Below are 7,952 nucleotides of genomic sequence, written 5' to 3'. Positions count from 1 at the left end.
TATAACCCAGTGACCACACTCAGGGAAAGATTCATGCACGTGGCATGGTGAGGTTTGATGTCTCTTGTGCAGGGACTGGATGTCTCTTCTGGCATGTTCTGGATCTTTTGAGCCCTTGAAAGACAGTGGGGACTTGGAGCATTTTTTGTCTTTAGCTGGGAATGTGACTACAGATTTTGCTCCTGCCCAGGTCTGAGGCAGTTTGCCCAGTCCATAGGTGAAATGGACAGAATGATGGGGACCATAACTGGAGAAAAATATCTGACCCTGGTGGTTTGAAAAATGACACTGACTTGAGGCATTCCTGCCCTGGTAGGGAGGAAAAGGTTATAGTGAAAGTTCAATAGAAATATATGCCTCCCTTCAAGTGCAAAGCAGGGTGAACTTTTTTGGGAAACCCAGATGGCAGGAGTACCCGGCCCTCCCTGAAATTGACCTGGCTCAGCACTGCCAAGTTAGTGAGGTCAAGTCCTTGTCCAGACTGGTTTTAGGTGGAGTTGAGCACCTGCCATATGCCTTTCTGTTTAGCATTGGCAGTGGATTATGTGAGGTGTTGCTGCTTCCTTTGGCCTCCATCTCTCTTCTTGCAAGCCACAGAGGTGCCCCGTGGTTCATGGTGCTTTTCTTGGGTGAGTTGCATGAAGGGCATTGGTTCTTCCTGCCTTTTCTTCCCCACCTTCCCCAATATTTTCATGGCAATGGTTGCTGTTTTGTAATGCTTTCCAATGGCCTCAGTGTGAGGTGGCAGCCAGTGTCACCTGGTCACTATGCTGATGCCTCAATGACCTCACAGTTGTGCCAGCTGGGAACCTGATGCTATCACAGAGAGAATTCCAGCTAGAACTGCAGGAGTCACATGATTGCAGGGGTAGATGAGGAAGGGATGTGGGAGCTCTCAGCTCCACCTTTAGAGAAAGTGCCTGGGTTTGTGACTGCACCCAGGTGTATGCACCCTGGTGTGGATAAGGAGAGGGAGGGGCTCAGATAGCAAATCCCTGGATGCACACAGGTTGGGGAGGATATGGAGTGAGATAGTAGTTATGTCTGAAAAATTGCTATGAGTCCAAAGTCCTCAGACACATCACAGGGACCTTTATGCTGGACAACCACAGAGCTCTGGGAGAAGGGGAGCCCCATGAAGTGAAAGGGGGTCCTGGGAATTTGGACAAGAAAGAGAATGCCGTCAGGGTACCTGGAGTCTGTGATGGGTAAGAGAGCAGGTGCTGACCAGGGCCACTCTCCACTGCAAGCCCAATCTGTTGCACCACCAGGCACAACCTAGACACATACTACAGAATTCCAGGTTATGATCAGTTGAATAATCACTCTCTCTGACCCTGTTTTGGTGCTCACTTTGTGTAAAAGCATCTTTTCTATTGAATCCTACAGTCCGTCACTTCCTCTTTGAACAGGGACCCATATAGACCAAAGGACATGATATGTCCATCCAAGCAAAATGGGCACAGAATATTTGGTGGACAATCAGCAATGTCTTTGAAAACAGTTGCTCAGGAGGGAGGAATTTTGAGAGTGAGACTATCTAGGTGTCAACACTACCAAACCAGGTGCTACCCAGGCTCCCAAACAGGTTACCCCATTGTTCCCTATGGAAAACACTAGGCAGCTCTGTCTGCTGGTTCTTCACAGTCCCAAATTCTAGGTGTCCTTGAGGGGATCTCCATACCAGCCCCACTTAAAGGGCCAGATGACAGGGAGCCCCACACCCCTCAAGACTGCAGAATGGACTAGAAGGAAGGTGGTGAGAACGTCTGATTAATATGAAAGAATTTCAAAGAAACTCCAAATTGCTTTCTTGTCTGTGTCTGACATTTGGTGCCAAGGCCCCAATTCCCTGCAGGCAACCATTCCATGCCCAGGAGAAGAGCTTGGGATGACTATGACCTGACCCAGGAACAAAGAAAGGCAGTGCTGGGTATCGGGTCCCCTCTGGCCGCAGAGAGAGACACGACAAATGTCTGAAGCTTTGGAAGTTTATTGTGCACAGTTTCTTTCCTACGCTTCTCTTACCCCTAGCTTCTGCGCACTCTCAGCTTCCCTTTTCCCAGCTCCTTCCACTCCCGGGTACTCCCTCCTTCCAGCTCCGCTCCCGCTGCTGCCGCGGCCGCCGCCGTCACCGCCGCCGTCGCTGCAGCTTCTTCCGCTCCATTCGTTCCGTTTTTTTTCCCCTCGCTCTCCCACCCACCAGGCTTATATACACTTCAATCAATCAGGGGAGAGTACACGAGATAAACGCGGACAGCTGCAGGCGCAGGATGGGTACACGAGGGGGCATGCTCTAGTCACATCGTTAACTAGCCAATTATTGGAATTCGCTGGTTGTTTACTGTATAGCTGGCCGCCTCTGGCTCAGCGTCAGGCGCCATCTTGACCACGCCCAAGGCTGGGGTTCCCAGGAACCCCCACAGATCCCCCTTCTTTAATATTAACCTAAGGCTCGGGACCGTGTCTGTCTTAGGCTGAGTGGTCAGCATATGTCCTTACCCATCCTCAGAGCCTGCAGAGCATGCTGCAGCTCCTGTCTTAGGTTGGTACACAGCCACCTCCTTCATTACCCATCCTTGACTACCGATCCAGCATCAAGAGCCATACTAATGGGGGGCTGTCGGCCTTTAGGGCGGTCATGGCCTGATGAAAAATAATTTGATCTCTCTATTGGCTAGCTTGCAGATGCATGCCAAAACGAATGAAGAGAAGAAGGCCAAGGCAGAGGGGTACCACCATAGCTCCTAAGCTTGCCCACCGTTTGACAAATCTATAAACAGAAGAGGAACCTTATAGCCATATTAAATACAGAAACAATATACATCCCAATGGAGTTACAATACGGGTAACACAAAGCAGCTCTCAGGGAATAAACGCATCCCAGTCCCAAAAGTTCTTGCAAGGTATCCACTTATTCCTACAATGAGTCCATTCTCTGATAGAGTCTCTATGGTCTGTAAGGCTGCAACTGCATTCTCGGCCGAATGATCGTTGTTATGGTTGTGTCAACGCTGCTACTGCAAGGACTGTGGTGGCAGTGATCACGGCTGTTGCAATGTCAAAGCCTCTCCTGCTTCTTGATAATAGCACTGGCAATTCTATATCTGCAACAGAAACTAGGACTGGTAGGGAGATAGAAATGTGCAAATTGCACGAATGACAAAAGAACCATTCCAGTATTGTGAGAGATAGGACACAGTTAGTGAACAGTTAGGAGGTATTATTAGAAATGTTAATTGGCAGAAACATAAAAAAGAGAAAATACACAAGCTGACGTAGGAGGAAAAGCAATATCACAGCTAGGGTCAGCAGAACAAGTTGCTCTACTCTGGGTCTGATTTGTAGTATGATTCCAACGGCAAAGTGCAGAAATTCCTCCTGTTAAAGCAAAGAAAGGCCAGAAATATCCTTGTCACCAAAAACAGCACGACCTGAAAAATCATCAGTAGAATTGACAAACTTGTAGAGGAATTGGTGAAAAACAAGAAAAGGAAGGATAAAAAATATGTTAGTCAGAAATGAAAAATATGGCCAGGCTAACAATGGCCCATAGGTTCCGGGTTTGCCTTTCCGTCTGAGTTTTCGTTATTGGAGGAAGGTTCAGACTCGCCATTGTGAGGAGGAGCAGCATCACTTGCATGCTGTAAAACTCTGATTAGCCTTTCTGGAATCCAGACTGGAGTCTGTTGATCCTGTGGGAAAATACAAACAGACCCTCGGACCCAACGAAGGACTGGATCCGGTCCTTTCCAACAACCTGTCAGGATATCTTTCCATTTTGCCCATACTTGAGAAGTATTACGGGGATTATAATGTCGATCAGCTGCAGAATGGCCGTCCCTATCCAGAGTTAAGAAATTTAGAATGAAAAGAACTAAGTTAAGTTTATCTCTAGGAGACTTGTAGGAGGCTCCTATTCCCCCTTTTTGTTTATTTAAACAATTTTTTAAAGTAAGATGTGCTCTTTCCACAATGCCCTGTCCCTGAGGATTATAGGGGATGCCAGTGACTGATTGGATGTTAAATGTTTGTAAAAACAACTGGAAGCTTTTGGAAGTATAAGCAGGACCATTATCTGTTTTAATAACTTTAGGTATGCCCCAGCCAGCAAACGCTTGTAGGCAGTGTTGAATGACATCTTTTACCTTTTCTCCAGAATGAGCAGAAGCCATAATGACCCCTGAAGCAGTGTCTACTGACACATGTACATACTTAACAGTACCAAATTCAGAAATATGGGTTACATCCATCTGCCAAATATGACCAGGCAGCAGTCCCCTAGGGTTAACTCCAAAGGATTGCACTGGGATTAAAGGAGCACAATGTTGACAATTTTTTACTATTTGTCGAGCCATACATTTAGATATAGGAAATTTTCTGCTCAAAGTAGTGGAATTTACATGAAATTTTTCATGAAAGAGTTTTGCTTGTTCCTCTATGGAAAAAACAAAAATTGATTTGGTGGCCATATCTACCAAGTCATTAGCATTGGCCAAAGGTCCTGGTAAATTAGAATGAGCTCTAATATGTCCTACATAGAATAGATGTTTATGCTGTAGGATAAGGTTTTGTAGCGTAGTAAAATAAGAAGCTACCGTGGACATGGAAGAAATATGGGGTACCATTTCAAGAACCTGTAAAGCGTTAACGATATATAAGCTATCAGATAGAAGATTGAATGGCTGATTATCTGCTAATTTAAAGGCTAATATTACAGCTGCAAGTTCAGTAACCTGTGCGGAGTTGGGTGGAACTATTATGGTGTGAAGTTTTTTACCGATAAGTACTGCACCTACTCCATTTTTGGAGCCATCAGTAAAAATGGTTACACAGTCTTTAAGAGGCTGGACACTAGTCACTTTTGGAAAAATTATGGGAGTATTTTTACAGAATTGAATCCAGGGATGTTGGGGATAATGGTTATCGAACTGAGCTGAAGTGGTACAATATAATACCGACCAATCATCATCATTATTAATTAACCATTTAATTTGCTGAGTGGAATAAGGAGTTATAATAATAGACGGATGGATTCCAAAAACAGTAATGCAAGATTCTATTCCCTTGAATATTACCTGGGCAATAGCTTGGGGATATGATTGCAATGTTTTAGCTGGAGAGCTAGGGAGATTTATACTTTGCAGAGGTCCTCCATGCCAAACTATGCCAAAAGGGGTATGCTTCTCTGAGATTATGATTAAACTTAATGGTTGAGTAGGATCACAATGATCAACGTAACACTGCTGAAGTCTATTCTCTACTAGCTGTAAGGATATCCGTGCTTCAGGAGTAAGTTTCCTAGGGGAATTCAAGTCAGGATTACCTTTTAATATATCGAATAAAGGTTTTAATTCCCCTGTGGATAATTTTAAATAGGATCTGATCCAGTTAATGTCACCTAAGAGTTTCTGAAAATCATTCAAGGTATTCAATTGATCTGTTCTGATGGTCAACCTTATTGGTCTGACTGTAGTAGCAGTGAGCCTTGTACCCAGATATTCTTGGATCTCCTCTAATTGTAATTTTTCAGGGGCTATCGTTAGTCCTCTCTTTTCTAATGCTTGAGTTATAAATTGTAATGCTTCTAACAAAACTTCTTTTTCTGGATGGCAAATAAGTATGTCGTCCATATAGTGATAAATCAACAATCTCTTAAACTTTTGTCTAGTAGTTGTTAACGCTTTATCTACGTATATTTGACATATAGTAGGACTGTTAGCCATACCTTGAGGCAACACAGTCCATTTGAATCTCTGGTCAGGCTGAGTATGATTAAGAGAGGGCAAAGTAAAAGCAAATCTCCAACAATCATTTTTGTGTAAGGGTATAGAGAAAAAGCAATCTTTTAAATCCAGAATACTAGTACGCCAATTTTTTGGTAGTGCAGTAACAAGAGGGAGTCCACATTGGACGGGTCCCATAGGGTACATTTGTTCGTTTATGGCTCTTAAATCATGTAATAACCTCCATTTTCCTGATTTTTTCTTTGTTAAGAATATTGGAGTATTCCAAGGAGAGGTAGAATGTTGTAAATGACCTGCTTGTACCTGCTCTTGTACTAACTTATGAGCTGCCTCTAGCTTTTCTTTTGTTAGGGGCCACTGTGGAATCCAGCAAGGCTTATCATCTTTCCATATTGTAGGGATTGATGGTTTATCAGTGGCCCCTAGGAAAAACCCAACCCATGAGAATCATTTTTTGGTGGAAGTAAAGGCAGTGGTTGGGTAGATCCTTGGCTATGTCTTCCTAATCCTTTTTTATCATCATAATTCATATTTTGTAACATATTTCTTACAGGAGTCCCTTGGTAAATCTGGTCAGTGGTGAGTTTCATATCCATTTGCTGCAGGACGTCTCGTCCCCATAGGCTAATAGGAACATTACAGACATATGGTTGAAATATTCCTGTGTGTCCCTCTGTATCTTTCCATGATAATGAGGAAGCACTTTGATTGGGGCTCTCTGCTACTCCTAAGCCTCTCAAGCTCTGAGCTGCTGTGATCAATGGCCAGTGCTTTGGCCAGACCATTGCACTGATAATACTTTTGTCTGCTCCCGTATCTAATAAACCTGTAAATTCCATATTTCCCACTTTTAATTTTAGGAGGGGCCTCTGTTCCATATCCATAGTAAGGTTTATTAAAGTGGTTCCTGTTGATCCAAAACCTCCTTGTCTTTTATTTGTATTTTCACTGGGCCACAAGGAATGTCGACTGGGCAATATAAGCATTTGTGCAATGCGATCCCCTGGAGAGATGACCGTAATTCCTTTTGGTGAAGAGACCAAGGCTTTTATTTGTCCAGTGAAATCAGGATCAATGACCCCTGGGTGTACTATAAGTCCTTTTAGTGTTGAGGAACCTCTACCTAGTAATAGTCTTACACTATTTTGTGGGATTTTTTCATGCCAATCAGTATCAATCATCTGCACCCCCATATCTGGGGTTAGTATGAGTCTGGAGGTGGCACAGATGTCCAATCCTGCACTTCCTGAGGTGGCTCTGTGCTCCCCTTCTCTGTAGGAGGATACCACCGTCGGGGAACATGTTGAATTACCCCGTATATTTGTTGCGGGCCCCAGGGAGGGCCCTGTCTCCTGTTTTTTTGAAGTTCAGGATTCGACCCTAGGAAATTATCCTCCCTATCTCTAATAGGCTGACAGGCACTATTCCGATGACTTCCTCTTCTGCATCTTGGACATAGCCCAGGTGCGGTTCTCAGATTATTCTTTGTATAGATGTTCCCACCCCGGGCAAAAGGTGGCCTTTTATTTGGACAAGTGGCTTTTTGATGTCCCTTCTGTCCACACACAAAACATGATCCTAAAGACTCTTTATTAGTTCTTGAAGGGAACCTCCCCTGGGCTTGTGCAAGTGCAGCAGACAGCAAGGTGGTTTGTCTGTCTATGGCTGCTACAAAGGCACTGCTCTGCTCCGAAGTATCATTTACATCTCTACACACATTTAAGTAGGTGGACAAGTCTTTATTTCTCCATGGTCTTATGGCCTCCCTACACCACCTATTAGCTTGTTCGTAAGACAACTGTTTCACTAAGGGCATGGCTTGCTCTGCATCTCCAAAGATGCGTGATGCTGTCTGAATTAGCCTATCGACAAAATCCGCATAGGGCTCATTATTCCCTTGAGTTACCTTTGACAACTGGCCCTGCAAATCTCCTGCTCCTTGTAATGTTTTCCAGGCCTTGGTTGCAGCCACGGCAATTTGTGCATAGACTGCTGGATGATAATTAAGCTGTGCCTGAAGGGTTTCATAAGGTCCTACGCCCATAAGCATGTCCCTATCGATTTGGGGATTCCCCGCTGCTGCATTTCGGCGGGTGGTGTCCGCAGATATTTCTTGCCATGATGTTTTCCACATTAGGTACTGTCCCCCAGACAGAGCGGCCCTAGCAAGATTAGTCCAGTCCTGAGGCACTAAGTTTAATGATG

Source organism: Sciurus carolinensis, unplaced genomic scaffold, assembly GCF_902686445.1.
Source record: "Sciurus carolinensis unplaced genomic scaffold, mSciCar1.2, whole genome shotgun sequence".
NCBI lineage: Eukaryota > Metazoa > Chordata > Mammalia > Rodentia > Sciuridae > Sciurus > Sciurus carolinensis.
This window is presented reverse-complemented; position numbering follows the sequence as displayed.